Source organism: Accipiter gentilis, chromosome 3 (assembly GCF_929443795.1).
Source record: "Accipiter gentilis chromosome 3, bAccGen1.1, whole genome shotgun sequence".
Classification (NCBI taxonomy): Eukaryota; Metazoa; Chordata; class Aves; order Accipitriformes; family Accipitridae; genus Astur; species Astur gentilis.
In genome coordinates, this window is record NC_064882.1 from 41857537 (window position 1) to 41879129 (window position 21593).

Here is a 21593-nt window from a genome sequence, read left to right on the forward strand (position 1 = left end):
CTCTGGCATGAATAGACTGGTTGCACACAGGAATGAGAGTTTAGCCTGGAGACATAAACCCAAATATACAGCTGTGTACGGTATGCTGAAAACTAACCCAGCACAGAGAGCTGCTTTTATGGGCAGGATTTGTTTTTCCAAATGGGATTTATTTAAAAGAAAATTGAATGGTTATAAAGAGCTCACTCTAACAAAAACACAGAAAATGAATCCAGTGTTCACTGCCGGCTTTGCTACACGGTACAATCCAGATAGACAACTCTTCTTTAGAGGGTCCTGGCAGCAAATGACCTGCCCTGCAGAGCAACCCATGGGGAAACAGCTGGCTGAAAACTGGGACTCTGCTAATGACTGAAGTTAAGGCAGGAATTTCACTGGGGGAGGGTGGGTGCTGCAATGCCAATATGAGGAAGTGACTATGGGAACACGCTGTTTCAATAACCCGTATCAATAGCATAACAAGGCTCTAGGAGACAAATGGGACTTCCCCCTCCAGGAAATTGATGGCAGTCCCCATTCCCCATTTCACCATCTTCGTCACCAGGGCCAGGACCCCTTAAGTCCAAGGGTCACTTATATTCCCTTGATGCTCCAGCCAGCTGTATAAAACTGCCTCTGTACAACCTTGTTTCAATTTTGACGGCATTTGGGAACTAATCTATGGGTACCACAGAAGTATGTATCAATAAAAACCTGATGCTTTAGATTTCAGCATAAGGTGTCCGTAACCTGCCCCACTGAGTTCCTTAAAGCAAAGCACTTGGGGCCTTTTGACCATCACCCTTTACAAACCCTCTTCTCCATCTGCTTTTCCAAGCACAGTAAAATGTATTGCTCCTTACTTTGTCCTGTTTGTCTCCTTCAGTATGAGTCCCAACGGGCCAATGCACCGAATCACCTAATGACAGTTTATCCAACTGTCTGAAGAATAGAAACAAAAATAGTCCAAAGCTGTGCCAGGGGAGGTTTAGACTGAACATTAAGAAGCATTTCTTTACCCAGAGGGTGGTCAAACACTGGAACAGGCTTCCTACAGAGGTGGTCACTCTCCCAAGACTGTCAGTGTTTAAGAGGCATTTGGACAATACCCTTAACAACGTGCTTTAACTTTCGGTCAGCCCTGAATTGGTCAAGCAGTTGGACTAGATGATTGTTGTAGGTCCGTTCCAATTGTAGTCTATTCTAGTCTATTCTATTCTAAAAATAATTAGCCATGGCCATTAATGTTTCAGATACAATTTGCTTCAGAACTACAAATCCGCTTCAGTGACTACTTAGAGAGACCATTAGATGTCTTTAATCTGGGGCACATCAAAGACCTTTCTTCTCCAATTAGGCAATGGGCTTCATTCCGTCCTGCCCAGGACAGCAAACCATGCACTGTTGCACAGATGTTTGCAAGTCACAAAGCAGAGTGGGTGTGGGGACACTTTTTACAGCTCTTACTGGAAACCTATTAAGGTCATGATATTGAGAAAGAGCACAGTATGGCCTTCATATTTTAAGCTTTGGAAATATCAACCCAAGAGTTATAAGATTATTTATACTGGAAGCTGGCTACTAGGCAGCTGCCAGGGTAGAGCTAATCAAGGGACTGGCTGGCCTATTAATCCTGACATATTCCCCAGCCCATAGTCTGCCCATAGCCTTCCATGCCTGCTCCACAGTCAGCAGATAATCCATCACACCAAGAAGTTCTGATGAAACCCCAGACGTGACTAATTTTTTAACCTGCCCCAACCATATTAAGATCCAGGCAGGGAAGAAGCAGCTGGGTTTTTAGCTGTTATGGACAGAAATCTGGAGACGTGGATTAGCCCTGGGAGAACTGTCCCTTAAGATCACCTGATTCCTTTCCAGACCCTCCAAGAGCTCCAGAGACTTCGTCTTTCTAGAGAGACATTACCTTTGCAGTCTTCCCCATAGGTGTTCTAGTTTGAAACAAAATTAGCTCCCATCTCCTTGTCCCAGTGCTCCTATATATCCTAGCACTGCCCCAGCCTTCATCCCCCAACAGCCTGGGATAACATCTCCAAAGCACATTGGAGCATCCTTTTCTTTTCCCACACTCCAAGTTTGACACTCAGCAAACACCCTGCACCTGAAGTAGTGGCCTCCAACCTCACATTAGCCAAGCTCGATCTTTTCTCCAGCAAAGCTTGCTGATACCAAATCTACCAGACTCCACTCTGCTTTACAATTATCCCAAAGGAATTCAGATTTCAACAGCAATTCCAAATGTACCTGCCTGTCTTCAAGTAAAGTAGATTTCTCCTGCATAAATTGGCTGTGCTGACATCCCAGGCTCCACCTTGCCATCAAAAATATGTTTACTGGATTCCCTCCTGGGTTATTTGAGGATTAATTCCCTCAAAATTGTATAACACCTTGAAGAGGTAAGACATTTCTGCAAGTGGTAAATTGCAAAACACAGTATAACCAGCTGATCAAAAGAGGTGATTATCCAGCTGTATGTAGGATTGGTGAACCTCACCTCGAGTACTGTGTGCAGTTCTGGGCCCCACAATTTAAGAAGGATGTTAAAGGTCCTTGAATGCATCCAGAGGAGGGCAACAAAGCTGGTGAAAGGGCTGGAAGAAATGTCCTATGAGAAGCAGCTAAGGTCTTTGGGTTTGTCTAGTTTGGAGAAAAGGAGGCTGAGGAGCGATCTCATTGCTCTCTACAGCTTCCTGAGGAGGGGAAGCCGAGAGGGAGGTGCTGAGCTCTTCTCCCTGGGATCCAGTGATAGGACGCATGGGAATGGTTCAAAGATGCACCAGGGGAGGTTTAGGCTGGACATTAGGAAGCATTTCTTTACCCAGAGGGTGGTCAAACACCGCAACAGGCTTCCTACAGAGGTGGTCGATGCCCCAAGCCTGTCAGACTTTTAAGAGGCATTTGGACAATACCCTTAACATGCTTTAATCTGGTCAGCCCTGAATTGGTCAGGCAGCTGGACTAGATGATCGTTGTAGGTCCGTTCCAATTGTAGTCTATTCTATTCTACTCTATTCTATAAGTGACAGTGAAAATTAAATGGGGTATATGAATTATGCAACACAAGCAGTTTTCTAAGACCTCTGTAAATAACTTGCAAGTAAATGTTTCTTTTACCATTACCTTGGCACATTTGCTGAGAAATCCAGTGTTATCCAGTGCTAAGGAAACCTTGTCAAACAGCTACCAGTGTTAAAAAGAGGAATTTCCCTCACTTAACCTTTTGAGGAACAAGAGGTTAACAGAAAAGGTAAATTGTAAATCTTTCCAATTTAGAAAGTGGGACCTTTTCAACAGCATTTTCAAGGAAATCTACTGCCAGAATGTTCCCAGAATTAAAATGGAAAACCTGACACCTTTAACAATTTCCTGCCACTGTATAACTGTCAGCATTGCATGGATTTTATCAACCCAAAAGTTAAGTTTCAAGGCTAGGAAACCTTTGCATTCATATGCTTTGGGGTTGTTTTTATACAGTTTTCTTTCCTCTGCTGCCCCAAAATACCTGGCTGAGGAATCCTGGGAAAGGTAGCACTGTGGTTTTTTACTGGTTCTTCCTTTCCCCATGAAACACCATGCAATAAAGATCAAAACAGGAGAGTTTTGGATCACTCCCTTGATCCAAAATAGCTCGTATCTGTTGCCCTTCATGTCACGTCACAAGACACACTGTCACAAGTGCTGGTGAAGGAGCAAATTTCATCAGTGTGGCTACTACTTGCCATGCAATTAAATCCAGATGCCATAACAAAAATTAGAGCCCCGCAAGGATGAACACTGTCCCTCTGGGAGTACACAAGTGGCATATGTAAGACCCAGATAGGAAAGCAATACCCAGTGGCACCCAGTAGCTAAATGCCAGAACCAGGAATAAAATCCAAAGTTTTTAACTACTTACCTCGTGTCCAGTATAATGTGGCAGCCCTGTCTCTGGGGTAAAGTGGAAATTTGGCTTAGCTACCTGTGCTAAACATAATTTAGGGTAGGGAGAACTGAGGTGAAGTTACAGTCTTTCTGGGTTCATGCTACACATGGATGCACACAGCTTTTACTATCTTATCAGCCTAGATAAACTTTTTTTAAAAAATCACAGTTTCTTTCTTTCTAGGTCTCTCTCACATGCACTTAAAAGTCAACTCAGCATCATCAAGATCACAATGAACATTGAGAGTCGCCAGCATGGAAAAAGGTCCCAATATTTTACTGCTGCATCCTGTTTATTACAGAAAAAGTGCTGGCTTTCTTCTTCAGAGTGTTCTAGGGTATACCAGCCCATTTTAATCACTGTGAAGACATTTGCATGCCCATGTCTCCGCCAGAGGTGTTCAGGACACCAAGAGTGCTACAAGCTATGATTTGATCAGTTTTAATAACCAAAGAAGTATAACATTACAAACACAACCCAGAAAGAACCCCCTGAGCATGCACATTGCTATAAGGAGAAAAGCAGAAGAGCTAACAGGAAGGGAGCTCACATGGGAGGAAGAGATTATGACTAGAGAAAATGTTTCTACGGTGCTGTTAATCATTTTAAACCCATCCTCACCATCTCCCACAATATGTTTGTTTTTTTATTATTTTTTTTTTACAACAGAAAGAGCATTTGAGACAGGAGAAGGCATTTGTTTCAGCTGTCTGCTCTCAGCCCTGCAAAACCACAGGGCACTCTCTGTATTTCCACCTCCACCATGCCGGGGAATGACATCATCTCTGCTTGAGGGGGCTGGCAGGCCAACAAAAATAACTGTTACTGACCAAGAGCGCTATTGCAAGGAATATTTTTGGAACCATGCTCTGCATTCCTCCGAGTCCCCTGCTTCCTAGTCCAAACATATCATGGCCTAAAAATTCCTCGCATTTTCTGTGCAGTGTTTCCTTTGGGCTCGCACAATGGGGCAGTTCTTCTGCTCAGCAGTGCTAGTGTTCTGGAAAGGGAAAGGGGAAAAAAAAAGGCTGAAGCACTAAATAACCCTAATGGTAACCACAGGGGCCACAGTGTTATTTTTAGGTCAGAAAAGTGATGCAGAAGGCAACAGAGTCACCTCAGATTTACCTTCCACTGCCCTTTACTGAACAAAAGGCCAAAGAGCTCGGTCATTGCTTCCACATGGTGGTACAGGAGACTCACCTATGTTTGTGGCAAAGCCCCAGCTGTTCGGTGGGTTTTTGCATGGAAAGAGGAGGCCAGGAGGATGTGGCATCTCCCTCTGACAGCACCTCTGGGACTGCGCAGGGGTAACGTAGCCCCAAACCTCCTCACCTCTATGCTCAGCTGCCCTTCAGCTGCAAGAGGCACAGAACAACAGAGGCAAATTCTAGGTTGTGTCTAAGGCTGTGCAGTAGCCATCATTTTCCCAGAGGAAAGAGCAGGAGTCCCCAGCAGGGACTGTTCCTCCTAACATCCTACCCAAGTGACACCATACTGATCCCTCCCACTCCACATCTGTCCGTGTATTGACATAAAGTCATTCTAGAGGCTTTCTTACTAGCAAACAAATGGTTTTGGCAAAATGTATATACCTAAAAATATTCCAGCCTAAGCCAAGCAATGGAAAAAACTCTTATTCCTTCTTCAGTATGCATTTGTACCTTGTTTTTTTCTCCTTCATTGGAATAAAACCATTTTCCGTATTATCAGGGTAAAAGTCAGGGCTGATCTCGCAGGGAGAAGTTACGTGTACCTAAACGGTAGCTCCATTCCAACCCTGCTCTGTCCCACGTAGAACTATTTACCCTGTCTTGGTACAAATTTATACTTGAATAGAAACAAAGGCTATTAAACAACACGTGCTTTACTGGCCAATACTTTGTTTCTTTTTTTAGCTACCCTGATAAGAAAAACAAGAAGAAACTAATAGGAGGCATAAAGAGCCAACTTATGCCACCAATGCTCTGCACAAGGTTTAGAAACTCCCTTTACGTCTTTGTACCTCTGTTACTCCACCAGTCCTTGATCAACTTCATCTGTTTAGACTGAAGTCTGGGACTTGCTTTCTGCTGTGCCCTACTCTTCCCACTCATAGTTGGGCTGGGAAGCACATGCTTATTAAAAAACATTATATTATTAAAGCTATTTAGATTGACTCTACATCCACAAACAGACCAGTTGTCATAAAACTGTTTTCAAACACAGGGAGAGCAAAGAAAATTCACTCTTTGGGGTGTTACAATTGAGAGACGAGGAATGGGCTGGGGAAATCAGTATTTAGGTGGAACTAATTAGCAACAACTAAAAGCTAAATGACAACGTAACCCATAGCCCCCTTGTGGGATATTCTAAAATGGCTGTGCATGTCTGAAGCATTTCAAGGACTTTCATTATCTGCTTGGTCTAGCGCTTTCACAGCTCAGATAAATCAGTATTTTCAACCACAGCACTCAGCCTGTTGCCCTGCAGAATAATTCCCCAGTCATAACTTCCAGAGATACAGAAGCACACAAAATATGATCTCTTTTATTAGGCTAATAAAAATCAGAAAGTATACTGTATAAATTTTATAGACCTCGAAGGTCTATCTTCTGCAGGAGGAAATTGGGACTTCAGGCTACTGTCGGCACCATAATAGAGAGAAAAATATTTATCGGCTGCTTTGGAAAACCCACGAGATAGAAGTCACCAGCAAAGCAAAATAACATAACTGTAAACTTACCTGAATCTTTCCTCTTTGTGGAGCTCCTTCACGTTACAGTTTCAACTTGCAGATTAACGCTCGTAGAGCCGCACGGAAAAAAGGTCCAACCAGCAAGAAAAATACTTCTGCCTCTTCAAGCCTAACTCGAGCAGGCAACTCTATACTATCAGAATGCAAAGCACAAGGGCCATATGGGTCTCACTTGCAGCTCCTCTGCATCGCTGTTCCGAGCCTGCTCTGCGCTGCGCGTGGGGTCACTGGCTCCCTCCAGCTAAGCCGGGCTGGGGGCGTTCAAAGAAGAGAGGGCGCCTGCTCTGTGCAGAAAGTCCTGCTGATTTGGTAGGATGATTTGGGGAACCTAGCTGTGCTCCATTTCTGAAACGCGCTGGCCCTTGAGATTTTACTGCGTCACTGAGTACTCTGAGGTATGTCAAGCATAGCCCTTGTGGCTGTGTTGCTGCTTGCTGAACTGGGGATGAGAGATCAGAAACCCAAACACCTCCCGAAAGCCACCTGGGTGCCTCCCAGGAGCTACGTCCTGAGCTGAGAAGATCCATATGGATTCAGCTTCTCCTCAAAGTAGGGGGAGGCAGGGTGTGAAAGCAGGGGAGGGAAGGAAAGGAAAAGATTTGTGCAGTTTTCCCCAAAGAAACCAAGATGCTGAAACAACACTTTCATGAAGCTGAATGACCAGGCAAGAGGTGGGAAGGAGGACTTTTTGATTGTCAGACTGGTGAAAGTGGGAGGAAGCTGAACACTGGGGTCCCAAAGGACAGAGAGAACGTGCTTCCAGCAGAAGCTGGGAGCTGCAGAAGGGGAACCCAGCAGAGGTGACCTGGAGACCCAGAGAGGCACTAATAGAGATTTTGGAGATCACCTCAAGATTGGAAGGAGGACCCTTGCACCAGCAATAAGTTTACTTCTTTCAGTATAGCTCTTGCATGGTACAGATCAGAAAGTGACTGCCTCAGAGAATTTTCTGCAAAAGCCATGACTGTTTGCTAGTGGGAAAACCCTCATGCCTCAGACAGGTGAAATCAGAAACTTCAATATATGTCCTGAATTCTCAGAAAGTTCCTAAAGACCCCAAACCTCATCCAGTTTCCTTGAGTTCAGCAGTAAGAATGATGTCCTGAGCAAATGTGTTTTCATGTGCCTTAGTGGTAGGCTCCACTTCTAAAAGCAGTTATGGTTTTCCATGAAAGGCACCTTTTTCCCCTCAGGTTGTTTGTGTCCAGGGTGCCTGCCCCCATAGAAACACATCTCCTCATCTTCATTTCAGCGATCCAGGACTGAGCAGCTTCAGAGGGGGGACACAATGGTTGTGCAAATAAAAGCACCCAGGGACCATCATATTTTTTGCTTTTCCAATGACCAAGGAGGTCAGAGACTACAGGGTAATATGAGCACAAGTGAAAGCCAAAAGGTGCTTTTTACTTCCCCCGTGATGACAGGTTGGATTGCACAAAGAAATCTGATTATTGACAGGGTAAGCAAGCTCTTCTTGGCCCTGAGAAAAAACATTCCCCAGGGCTTTCCATCTCACCCACCATGGACATGGACAGCACTGATCACTATCCACTTCAGCCAGGCCTCAGGGAAGAGATCTGTTGCAAAGGAAGACAGATGGGTATTTGTTGTGACTAGCTTCCACTTATGTGATTCGGGACTTAGTCCCAAATTCATTGGCCAATTTTCTCTGTTTCTAACAAATGAACAAACAGAATTCCTCCTTTGACGTGGAGAATGGAGGGAGACTGCAGTAACCTTGACAGGTTTGGGGGAAACAGAGAGAGGGGAGGAGAGAGAACCTCTATTGAGACAAAATTCCTCAAATGAGATTAACCTAACTCACCTGAAGTATTCCGTCTTCACAGGAGAGAAAGTGAGCCACACGATCAGTTTAGCCCAGGTTAATGAGTTGACCCATCCCCACAGTCTAGTGGAAAAACCAGCGGGTGTCTCTTCAGCCCAGCTTTAGTCCTAGTTCCAGTGCTAAAAGATGGAACAAATAGATCTGGCTCATGACTTTGACATTTGCTCTGCTATCATCATCAGCTCTATCTGATAGGATGACACTACTTAAGCTGTGGTAGCCAGAGGAAATCCAATGCTAAGGAAATGGACATTCATTTAATGTTTATCTAGGATCAGCTCCACCAATGAATTCCAGATGTTGGCTTTAATTGTCACATTCTGGTATGTTTAAGCAGCAGGAGTTCATAAGGACGATTTGTAAATCAATCTGGCAGACTCATAGTGAATCCCATCTTTGCCAGCTTTTCTAAGTAAGAAGATGCTCTTAAAATATTAGGTACTTAACGTGTCTGCAATGCAAAAGGAAGGAAAGATTTTTTTAAAAATCCTTCCCCTGATGTTTTTCTCCTTTTGCTCCTTCTCTCCTTCATTTCCTCCCTGCAGAACTGCAAGATAAGCCATTCCCTTCAGATGAGTCCAATGAATTTTAGCAGTCCTAAAGCTAATGAGGGCAGGTATCAGGATGCCACCTTGCAACATGGGCAGAGCACTCTGCTTGTCATTCACATGCATTCCTTCTGATTCATTCCACCGATTTCCCACCACGGCCAACAGCAACTGCATGCATGGACTACATCCAGCAACAGTGTTCCTGATATTTGAGACTGGAGTTTTCTTAAAGTGGAAAAAAAAAATAAAAATTGATTACTGCAACCTTGGGAGTGTCTCAGGCTCCAGCTTCCATGTTCTTATTAATTTATATTTAACTGTTACAGCAGTTACAGCTCATATCCAGAGGTGGCACAGAAATGTCTTTCATATTCCGAATCCCAAAGCATCATACAAGCTCCGACTTAGACATTAGCAAACCTTGCAATTGTTTTGTGCTCAGTGTGACTTCACACAACAGCTGAATGTATTGGACTGACGTTAGAGGGATTGCTTATTGCAACAGCCAACTTACCAGTCAGGCCTTCCTTACAGGAGACAAAACTATGTTAAAAAATAGCTTCAGCTTAAGTACTACGTCCCTACTGACTGGGGCAGACAGTATAGCTCATTAAAATTGCTTTAGAAACCCGTTTTCTCAATTTTCCTTCAAAACACCTGCTTCTGAGAAAGCACCTCAGTATTCAACACATGTGAACCCTACTTACATTTTCCCAGGAATGTGTGCTTAGTACACACATTTTTCAAAAGGTGTCACTGGGTGGTTAGGTAGGGTTTCAAAAGCTTTCAGCATTGGCAGTACTCATCCCATGGAAGTTCACGGGAATTCTTCAAAAGGGGTTGACTCCGCCTCAGCTGCGAGCTTTTGAAAAACTCCCCTTTATCTTCGATCTTTGACGGCCCCAGAGATAAAGTGCTCTAAGTTCAGTTTACCATCCTCCTTTAAAATTACAGACCTCTAAGTGGGGTCCACTTCTTCCCTCACTAAGAACATGAAAAGCTTTTCACTTGTGGCCTAAGTCATGCCATATTTGAAGAGAGGTTTAAGAAAAACAGTGGCTAAAAATCCACCCATTACTTTACACTCTGAGCAGAGACCAAAGTATCAACAAAGAACTGGCTGTATCATTTCAGCTTAGCAGTGGTTTAGCATTTGAGCCTGGAGAAGAAATCCCACTGCATTACAATACCAAACCCCCCAAAACAGGCAGGATGAAGTGAGCAGGCTTGAAAATACCTTCCAAGTCCATGGGACCATATCTAATCAAGGCACTAAGGCAACACCATCCCAGTAAGTTAAATCGTTATCACTTGGCATCCTGCAGAGCTGGGGTGGCACCAGGTATTGTGCCACATCTGAAAGATAAAGAGGCAGCTCAGAACTCCATAAGGGTCCAGCAGACTGGTCATTCCCCCACAACAAACAGGCTGCCTGTGCTAAGTGTCAAAAAAGCTGGGACGGGGCTCCAGGGAGGTAACTGTCAGTAGGAAAAGCAATAAAATACTGGAAAAACAGGCTGTAGCAGAAAGAACAGGAAAGATGTGCAGGCAACTTGTTGGTTTTTATTCTCTCTGTCTGAAACTATTTCTGCAGTCCATAGCATAGGAGCAAAGATAAACAGGTTTGGCCCCAAACACAGAAGAGTGCTTTCTCCAAATACCAGGTGGGAAGGATCTAGTGAATCATTTAAAGAGTTTGTCCTTCAGGACATGTCAGCGTGGCCTTGGAAGAACAGGGACATTGTCACAGGATCTGCAATATTCCCTCCCTCGCTGTAGATGCTGAAGTGTGGCAAAAACATCGCTTGTGAGCAGTCCGGTGTGCAACACGTCCTCCTGTTAAGTGTGGAGCTTTGAACACAGGAAGGGCCAAAAATTGCTGAGAAGAGCTAACATAGGTCAAACAAACAAATAGCAATGACCACATATAAGGAGTAACTTCAATATTTAACATTCAACAGTTTAATTTATAGTTGAGAACGTCCATGACCCAGGTTTTGCCTAGAACAAGGGTAAAACACATCCAAATCATTCCTGACAAAGGGTTGCTGACAGTACTGAGGATGTCGGGTGGCCAAGTTCCTTTCTGATGCAATTCCACCAATCTACCCTTGAAAGCTGTTGCCCTTTTGTCTGTTTATCATGGCAAGGTTTCAAGGGGCCACCACAAAATTCTCCATAATTACCAAAGAACAGAGCACCCAGAGAAAAACCTCTTTTTTTGAAGGTCACATAGACGTGTTTTTTACAATGGCCGTGATTACAGCTTCTCGGTCACCTCCCCAGAGGCTCTGAAAACCATCCCAGAAGAAAGGGGATGATGGATGCCCCATAGATGAAGCCAACCAATCCACCAATGTGAGCAGGAGACAGCTCACATCTCAGGAACACGCCTGTCAGGAGGGGAGAAGCATGCCTAGCACCTTGCTTGCATTTCAAGCCAAAGGCACAGACCAGCTTCTCAAAATTCACCCTCAATATTATTCACTTCCCACAAGTGAAGACTGCTGCATCTTCCAAGCCTTCTTGAAGGAAAGGGATTAACAAAACCACGCTCAAAACAAAGCAGCTCACAAGAGACCTTGGCTGAAAGAACCCCCTTGATGTCAAATTATCACAACTTTCTCCTGTTGTGAGAACAGGAGCTTCTCTTGTCAAAGCATACGCAAGGGCTACCAGGAGAAGCTGCAGTGGGCCTGCAGTCGTCAGGAGACGCTGCAAACAGAGCATAAACACGGGGCTGTGCTGGGGATTGGGGAGGCACCATCCCTCTTCTCCATGACATTCCTGGGATTGTTGTGGAGAGAACAGCAGGCAGGTTTGGGAATCCCAGCCCACACCTGAAGTAGATCCAACTCCCTTCCCAAATTCCTTGTCAGTGAACAAGGAGGACTGTTGCCAGCTCTTCTCTCTCCTGCTGGCTGTGCATTCCACAAAGGTGAGATGAAGATACTTGTTTACTTCAGCAGAAAGGTCACCATAATTTATTCTAGCTTGAAAAAAACCCAACACAAACCAACATGCCAACTCACATGGCTTCTCTTTAAGAAGAGAAACATCTAATATTGGACCAAAGAAAACGCAGCAAAGAATTTGGTGGTGGTGCTTTTTCCAAATCAAAATAGTTTTTCAATAGAGGATTCAGTACCAAATGTTTCAAAGCCCTTTTATTGACAATCAAGAAGAAAACTGACTCAACTCCGTAGTTCAACTGACTTGACAACTTTTTTCAGGGAAACAATGAATTGGAAGTAAAAAAAAAAAAGAAAAAGGTAATAAAAGTCCTATGCATCATTTGGATTGTGTGATAAACTCAGATTTAGTGGCTTGGTTGACATGAAGAGATCAGAAAACTATCCGTATTCTGCATTTTTTGCCCTATAACCTTTGTAGTGTGTCTGCAAGGAAATTATATACACACACAGGAACACACAGATCTGTAGCAGGATGAAAGTAAAGAAGAAAAGAAGAAAGACATCAACTGCCTTTGTTGTGCTGGATCATTGCAATGGAAAATGAAATAATTTGCTTCCCTTTAATTTACATGAAATATTTTCTGTACAGGCCTGTTAATAATTTAGCTTGTTATTAAACAACAGCATTGTTCTTACTGTTTGTCTCCCTATTGTTCTGCCACTTGCAGTAATTTAAAACAACCCAAAAGAAATCACAGACAGATGCATTGCATAGAGGACAGATGTGTTGACCCATACAGTGCTTTAACAGCTAAGCTTGCAAGGTATGTTTATGTTCTTCTCTTTTACTGCACATTAAAAGAAGGTTCTCTTTAAAACATTAACTTGAGAGCTGCAAAATACATCATGGAAGTAGAAAGTGAAGGGATAAATTCTATGTTATCTGATTCCGTTTACTGCTCAGAGGGGTTTTATTTCTCCCCTCTTTTCCTTGGCTTCAGTGCGAGGAGCAGGTTCCACCCCGTCAGCACGACCAGAGTAAAACTGACATTTTATGAGTGGAAACAGTCCAAGGATGGTGGCTTATGCTCTTAACATCCTGACATCTCAACCTCTGAGAGCAGCAGCAGCACTGCTTCCAGTGGCTGCAGAACACCTTAAAAAGCAGCACAAACTGACAATGAAAATAAACTACGGTTGCAGCACTGCTGGAGTCTGGCAGCCTTTAACAAATACAGCAGCGTCTGGGTGTTAAAATACATAAATCTGTCATCATTACCAGGCTAAGGGGTCGTCATCCTATTCACAAAATAAAAGAACTGTGCATAATCAGTAGGGCAGGGAGTTCAGAACAAAGTACGCCTTTTACAAACTCTCAACTGCTGATAGATGGATGTTTGCAAGGGACTTAATGTCTTTAACAGGGTACGTTTAAGAAGGAGTGTAGGTTTCAGAACTCCTGGGATTAGTGCTTTTTTTCTTTTCTTTTCCAAATTTATTGCCAAAAGTGTATAATGTAAACACTCAGGTCTTCTGACTATGAAACCCACGTTATTATAAAGTAAGAAGAATCAAAGCATTCTAGCACAATGATATTATTCATCAAGCACAACGCAAAGTATGTTCTTTCTCTCATCAAACAAAAATAAATTGGATTTAAAAATAGGTTTATACACTAATTGCCAGCAGTTTTCTTAGGTTTTCTTTTTTCCTTTTCTTCATCTTCTTCTTAATGTGGAAGCCAAAGACATCACAAGAAAGGCAGAGAACCAGACCCTACAGGAATGTAAAAATACACCTCCCCAACAACCCTACATTTTAACAGGCAACATACCTACATGTATGGATCAAGAAGCAACACATGAGCGATCGATGGTGTGTATGTGCATTTACACATGAAGAAGGAGTCTCCAAAATCAACATTCAAGCTACACCTTATAGACTAGCCCAACTTGCTGCTGTTCTTCCTATAATAAATATTATACACTGAGCCGTAATTTACAAGTGTATCTTTTGTGCATTTCTGAGTTAACTGATATCAAAGGGACATAAATTTGGCTAAAACACACTACCAGTGGTATTTACTGGGCAAACTGAGGACAGCAGAGCTGTATGATGGCACTAGTGAATGGGGCACAGTGCTCTCTGGCAGAGACCTCCTGGAGACACTGCGCCCATGAAGCTCAACCCAGCTTCAGTGGTCAGTGGACTTCATTGAGTCCAATGAGGCCATGCTAAGTCCTTCATTCCCAGCCTGTGACAAGAAGAAGAGGGATGGAGCACGGGTGCCATGGAAACACCTTCTGGAAAAGGGGAGGACAGTAGTAATTGTAGGAAAGTTAACAGAAAGATCCTGCTACTTGGCAAAGATGGTCATCTTGGATGGTTGGCAACATGGTAGATATCTCAAAACTGCTAATGACCAGGTCTGCAATTAGCATGATGGCTTCTCATTATTTGGGCCGCTACTAATCGAAACACTCTTAACTACTATTCTGCAGTCACAGCAGACCGTGACTGGTAATCTAGATCACCTTCTGCATGCCTGCTTTCCACACACATACATATCTGCTTGGACCGGGGGCTGCCTTGGCTTTACTCACAAATTCAGCTATTTCTAAGCATTATAGATCTGTAGATGTGGACAAATCATTGGCTGTGCACATCAGCATTGCTATGTCGACACAGGCTGAAATTCTGCCCATTAGCTGTATGAGGATTGTAACAAAGACAACTCAGATTAATAAAGTCAGAGGCAAAAGAGGTTTTTAGCCTCAGACATACTGACGAGAAAAACCCGCCATGTACACCACAAACTCGTTGGGATCAGAGGCTAATTCTATTAATATCATTTAACAGAAGGAAGCCATAAATTGCTCAGATCAAACAGTTTTAACATCAGCCTGCCTGGCATTGTGTGTTGCTTTCATTCCCAAACAACATTCATGCAGCAAACAGAGTTGCAGTTTGCTATTTGCATGGATGTAGCAGCAGCTACACACTCCAAAGCATCTGCAAAGGATTGTGGGCTAAACGCATCCATATGTCCTGCATGCCTCGACTTTACACTGGCTGCAGCTCTGGTTTGCCGCAGTCTACCACGGGATGGAGTATGGGGGGAAATTATATATCCATACATATATGTATGAATTTCATGCTTACATCCATGGAAAAAAATCTTTTCATTTCCTTTAAATTGTGAACAGGTGTTGTCACCTTCTTAACTTGGCTTCTATGTTACAGCTTCACGAAGGGAAAAAAGAAATCTACCCAAAACAGTGAGGCTTTTGTTAGCCAGAACATGATGTATTGATAAGCATACTGTAAAGTTTGTTATAAAATCAAATGAAACTAATAAAACCTAACAAAGATCTTGTAAAAACTGTGGACATCATACAGCATTAGCACTGAGTTACATTATAGATCTGGACTTGGAAGAAACAAGGCTGCTCCCTGGTTGTGATATTTTCCAGCCTTTTACACCCATTCACTGAGAGCCATCAGTCAAATCACTTGGTGCTACATTTTTGATCACTCATTTTTAGGATAGTTACAGCTAATACTGGCACTCACATCATCACCTCTTTATGCAGAAAGAGCTTTTCAAGAACAAATTATTATGGGCTGTTGTGACATCAATCTAGCATAGCACTCATCAAAATGACTAGAACTAGTGAAATCGTTTTTCTGCAGCAAGCCAGTAATAGTCAGCTTTTCATTTTGGAGTATTTCTCTCTCCTCCTTTCCTCTCCCAGGACAGTGGACATTTTCCAGGACTCAACGTGCTGCATATTGGGGACAGGGAGTTTGCTGGACTCTGAGCGGGATTCCCCAAATGAGGAGGAAATGAAGCACCACTGAAATTCAGGGGATAGGGATACCTGATTGCTTTTAGATTTCTTTTAACACGCTTGTGCTGTCCCTGAGCAACACCAAGTTTGGTCAGGGTGTGTCTTTATGCCTACGCTAATAAACCCTCACAAGGAAGAGCCCTTACTTGGGTGAGGGCATCATTAGTCAATGATGAGTCACTTCCAGTGGAAAAGGAGCTTCGTTTCCAAGTGAACAGTTTTTAGCTCTGAGTTTGCACTAAATCATGCAAACATATTTTATGTGCCGAGCATTACATGGACTCCTCTAGTCAATGGGGTCAGTTCACGCAGGTTGACAGACTCTTCCCACAGGCTGACACGCAGGACCCCCTCACTTGGCAACACCACTAAGACAGGTCTTGTTCTGAACCAAAGCCCTACCTGCACCTCCACAGAGGGGTTACTGTCACCAGTGACACCACGCCACACACTGACAAGAAGTCCTTGTGCGATGATTGCAATTGCTAGGCCTCGAGTAGTAAACTAAGGCTCCCCTTTTCTGCTCAGCTCCCAAAGGCCAAAAACAATCTGAGCTTTAATTAGCAACATAACCATTACTAAGCATCAGTGACTATGGCCAGATCCTCATCTGGTGTTAATCACACTGCGTATGCACAGGAGGCCACCAACGTAGATCCAGCTGCTGGATTGGGACCTTAACAAATTAAACATGAGAACTTTGTTACTGTTTATTGTCACAAGGAATTCTTCATTTCCATATAACAACTGACTAATCATCATTAGTCATGATTATATGCCCTGTGATTGTGTTAACGGTCCCAGGCTGGATGGGCTGCCTTTCACACTTTGGGTTGAAGTAAATGCACTAAAGACAGATTGCTAACTCCATACCATGAGCAGCACAAGTTACACCACCTTGTTCTCAAATGCAAACACTGCACCTTTTTTCCCTTTTTTTTTTAAGTGTCGACTCATTTCAGTTTTTGCTTAGCATTAGCAGTCCCTTGGTGCACACATTGCTGACTCAGTGTTGATTCACATCTTCTTGCTGAGCACATCTCTCCCTGGTCCCCAGAGTTTATTAAGAGGCCAAAACCCAAATATAAATGAATTTGTCATGCTTTTCCAAGATGGCTGGTGGCACCTGACTCTGGGCTACAAATGTTTTCTCAGCTTTTGCACTATAAATGAGTTCTGAGACACAGATTGATGACTTCATTGGAGAACTGTAATGCAAACCATATTTTACTGTACTTGACTTTTTTTTTTCACACAGTAATTTCTACTACTATGAGCAGAAAAAAGCATATTAGAATAAATATCCATTTAGACATTACCATGATTTTTTTTCAGGATACTTATGCTGACTGTTTAAAAAAAATGTTATTTTAATGCAAATTTTTCACACATGCTGGTTATCAGAGAGAGCTGTCTTTGGACAAGCTGTAAAAAAGCATAAAATAGCAGCTGGCTCAGCAGGAAAAAGCTACTTTAAAGATAAATCATCTGATGTCAGGGAAGATTCTCAAAGTAATCAATTGCAGCAGACAGACAGCAGACATTTAATAGTAAATTTGATTTGTTTGAAAATGAGCTGTAGCTCTATTTCTGAACAGCCCATCAGAGGTTTAGGACAACAAACTGCGCTCTTCCTCCTGCTCTCTGTGTCAAGATTTTACTACTCCACAGCCCAAATGGGGCCAAGTGGCTTGGTCACTCAGAGGGCCAGGCACCAGAGAGGTGTATGAACTGGATGGATGATGGATTCTTCACCAAAATCTTCTTCCAAATAAATCCAAAGAAGAGAAAAAACAATTGCAGCAGTCAGAGATACAGGGCAAGAAAGAGAAACACCAGAGCAGCTGTTCCTTGGACTTAAATGTTGATCTTTTTTGTGCTGAGATGGACCCAAGCAAGATGTGTCTTTGGTAGTTTACAAACTGCAAGTGAAGCAAGAAGTCTACAGGGCAGAGACATTCCCAAACCCTAGTCTTGTTGCTGCTTCCTTTTTCTTTGCTACAGAAGGTAATAAGAAACATGCATGCAGATGCAAAAATAGAGACAGTTTGATCTTTCATCACTTGGTTGAGCAACTGATGCAAGATGAAGCATTTACTGGCAGCACCTGTAGCAATAGCCCCATGTGTTGCAATGATGGCACACCTTGCAGGATTTGGCCCATAGCATTTCTGCAAGTGAAAAGTCCTCTGTGTTGTGCATTAGTGAAAGAGTTCATTATGTTACAGCATAAATATTTACTAATAGTCCTTCCTACAGCTGTTCACCAACAATTTTCCCTTCAGCGAATGACCAGACTTCTGGAACAAGTGGTACTGTTTATTATTGCAGAAAGAGATGGTAATGGAGGTTGTCCAACACTTCCTTGTTAGAAGACTTTGTTTTCAGTTGTTTATAAGTCAGGAAAATCTCACCCATTTGGGCTAAGATTTCCCAGGGAGGCCCTGATGGCTAGAGCGTGCGATGGCTCCGTATGTACAACCTTACAGTTTCTCCAAGTTGGCCACAGCTTGATACAGGCTTCAGTTACACCATCACATGCTGGGCTTTTTTCAGCACACAAGGTGGACAGTTTTCAAATAATGAGCAGCTATTCAACATTTTGTTTCTTCCTCTTTTGCCTTAGGCTTCCTTTTAGAGCACACTGGCAAGAAAGTTTTATTCTGCAGTAAAGAAACCTCAGGTTTCAACCAAGCATCTAAACCCAAAATAGTTACTTTTCACACCTGTAGATTATAAATCAGTTTTCTGCATTGATTCAGCTGGGAAAAAAACCTTAAAGATAAGATTTTCATGGGCATCATTGTACAAATAACTTTTGGGGAAGGTACAGCACGTTTGTTTTGATGAGCTACAGATAATTCTCCACAATAAGGAACTATTGTACTTAATAACTGCAATGCCGGTTTAATACTGATTAAAGAGAAGTTCCTCTTCCAGCATTTGTAAATCTGTCTGCAGCGTAATTGGCATCCCAAATCTTGTGGTAAGCCACAAAAACTATTAAGGCTGGCTAGGAGAGGAAATTGTAGTTTTGACTTATATTGGTTATCTGCTTTTACTGGCTTACATTTCACGCAGGGGTGTATTGGAGCAGGATTCCTTGGATCTTTGGGATCCAGGCCCTGCAGTCTGAGAAGACAGGGAAATAAGCTGGGCAGAAACCAATTGCTACCATCTGGGTTGGCAAAACCTTTGTCTGAGAAAGAAGATCAAAAACCTAGAATGAGAGAAGACTCCCTTCCCACACAGCAGCAGGAAGATGCTAAATTAGGAAGAAAAGACCTTAGCAAGTGTTATGAAGGAGCAATAGTCTTTTAGGGTGGTTTTAAGAGGTTTAGACTTAACTCTGAGCCACAGCTCATATTTTATGTGGTCTTGGACTAATCACCTCGTCTCTCTTTGCCTTGGTTACCATCTGTAAAATCACAGTAATCCGTCTCATCCGCACTTGCAGACTGAGAAGTTCTCCAGCCAGGCAACGTGTAGGTATGTCTACCAGACGTGTAGAGGCAGACCTAAGTTTGCTCTGCTCACGCACTGAGCTGGCTGGTTGCAAGCAAGGTCTGTCATGAAAGCTGCAAAGCGACATTCGAACAGGCCTACACCAAAATTATGACATCTACAGAGACCAACCAGCAACATAGACAAGGGAGCTCACCTCTGCCATGTCTGCTGGCACCCACTGATGTTGGTGAATCCACTGCCATTTTTATTGCTTTGTACAGTGTCACAGATTTGTGTTGGTTCTCTATAATGGAATACAGAGACTAATAGGAGTTATATGCAGGCAGAGAGGTTCAAGGCTCCTGAATTTTAGTCTCATCTCTCTGTAGGATCTTGGGTAAACCTTCATCTTATCCTGCTGCAGTGTACACATATATGACACAGGTTTGACAGTTCCTCACTTGCCAATGGTGTGGCAGAGCTCAGTTAAAAACATATAGCGCCTAACTCCAAAACCTTTCAATAAGCTACGTTATCGATTCCAGATATTACTGCTTAAATTCCCAGAATGTTTTCATGTCAAATTTAATTTTATTTTTTCAAGTCCCAACATTTAATGAAACATTTAATGCTATTCTAGATTTAATATCTTAACCACCTTGCCCATGTCTGACACTTGCATGGTTTTACATGTGTGGTGTCAGCAGTAAAGCTGGAATAAGGGGGCTTTTTCTCCTTTGAAGGAGTGGGAGAACAGAGAAGCCATATGGTTCAAAAAGCCACTCTGCCTAATGAAGTTTGTGCTTTCCGGAACACAAACAAAACAGCTCCATCAATTTGATCATCCTCAAAACTGACATGCAGTTGGTTTTAAAACACTGCCTCCTTCTCAAAAATCAACAAAGGATTGATTTGCTCTCAACCAAAAGCTTTTTCACCAAGATGAACACAAGCATCTGGCCAATGCATTAAATGTTTGGGTCCTTTGAAAGAATAAGTCAGTGATACCTTGTGTTTGGCAAGAAAGACACTAGGGGAAAATTTGTTTTCAGGGGAAATTGTTCTAGTGAAAAGCAATTGGTTTGCAATGTTACATGAACACATCCGTACCACTGGAGACAAGGACATAAGTAATCTATCAAAAATGGTCTGAGCAACAACAATGCACAAGGGTACACTGTGAGACAAGGAAGGAAGGTGCAAAGAGTCTAAGAAATACTGGTTTTAGCCAGCATTACAACAAGGATGCATGGAGATGAACGATAACTCAGCCCGTATGTCTGTCACACATTTAGTTTAAAGTTACCCTTTTCTTGGCACTTGGCGATCAATATTTGTTTGTGTAGGGCTCAACCTTACACCCACAGAGGCCAGTGGGAGCTTGCTATTTCCTTCCATAGCTGCCCGATGAGGATCTAAATAACTAGTGTTTGTGCCCAGGGCTTTTCAGTGCCAAATATAATGAACACTATTGTTCTTAACACAATTAAATTTGATAATCCAATTTCCCTGAGCAACTGAATTGGAGGTTTTGCCTCAATCTTTCCTGAATTCTAGTCCAACTTTTACCCTATGCCTCCTGGCTTTCCCCTTTCATTTGCTTCTGTTGCGCTATCAAGAATAGTCAGAGCAGCCTTTGACTCACAGATGCCTCAATGCCTCTTTGCCTTGGAATAATGTGAGCTGGCTTGGGCACTGAGCTTTATAGAAGATACTGGAAGACAGAGAAGATCAAAGACTTTGGCAGCCTCCACATACTGCAAAAGCACAAGCAGGACTGAAGCAGAGTCCTATAGCATTCCTTTCTCCACACCAAACAGTCTGGAAAGCATGTCCAAAAGGAGTCTGTATAGACATGACTCTTTATAGACGATTTCCACTTGACCCTTTTTGCTCGGTGTAGCCAAGAAAGCTGGATGAACGTCGATAGGAAAGAGCTGAACAAGAAAAACCAAATCCGCAAACTACGTAAACTACAAGGTGGCTTTTGCGGCTTTATCCCACTGATGCTACAGGAATCATATCACAAGGGTTTCCCTCACCTAAGCATCTCTTTCCTGATAAGACATTCAGATTCTGGTCTCTCTCCCATACTGGCTCTGCAGCAAAGTGCATTCTCCAAGCATCACCCTGTTATCGGGTGATAATCCTCCATCAAGCAGCAGCAAGCGTTTGCTACATGCTCTGAGTCTACAGCAGCCCTCCTGCTGTGAGGGGGAAGAAGAAATAGAACAAAACCAGGCCAAATGCCAACCAGTAGGCAGCTGGAAACTGCCCTAAACTCTGTCCTCACTTCCACTGTCTAAGAGAAACAGAACCCTCTA

The 21593-nt window shown here is 43.0% G+C and overlaps 1 protein-coding gene across 3 annotated transcripts in view; it reads right to left on the reverse strand.

The window, feature by feature from the left end:
* The window catches only part of FGFRL1 (fibroblast growth factor receptor like 1), a 179785-nt gene that overhangs the window by 68209 nt on the left and 89983 nt on the right, over window positions 1-21593 (reverse strand). The gene's annotated exons all lie outside the window — the stretch shown is intronic.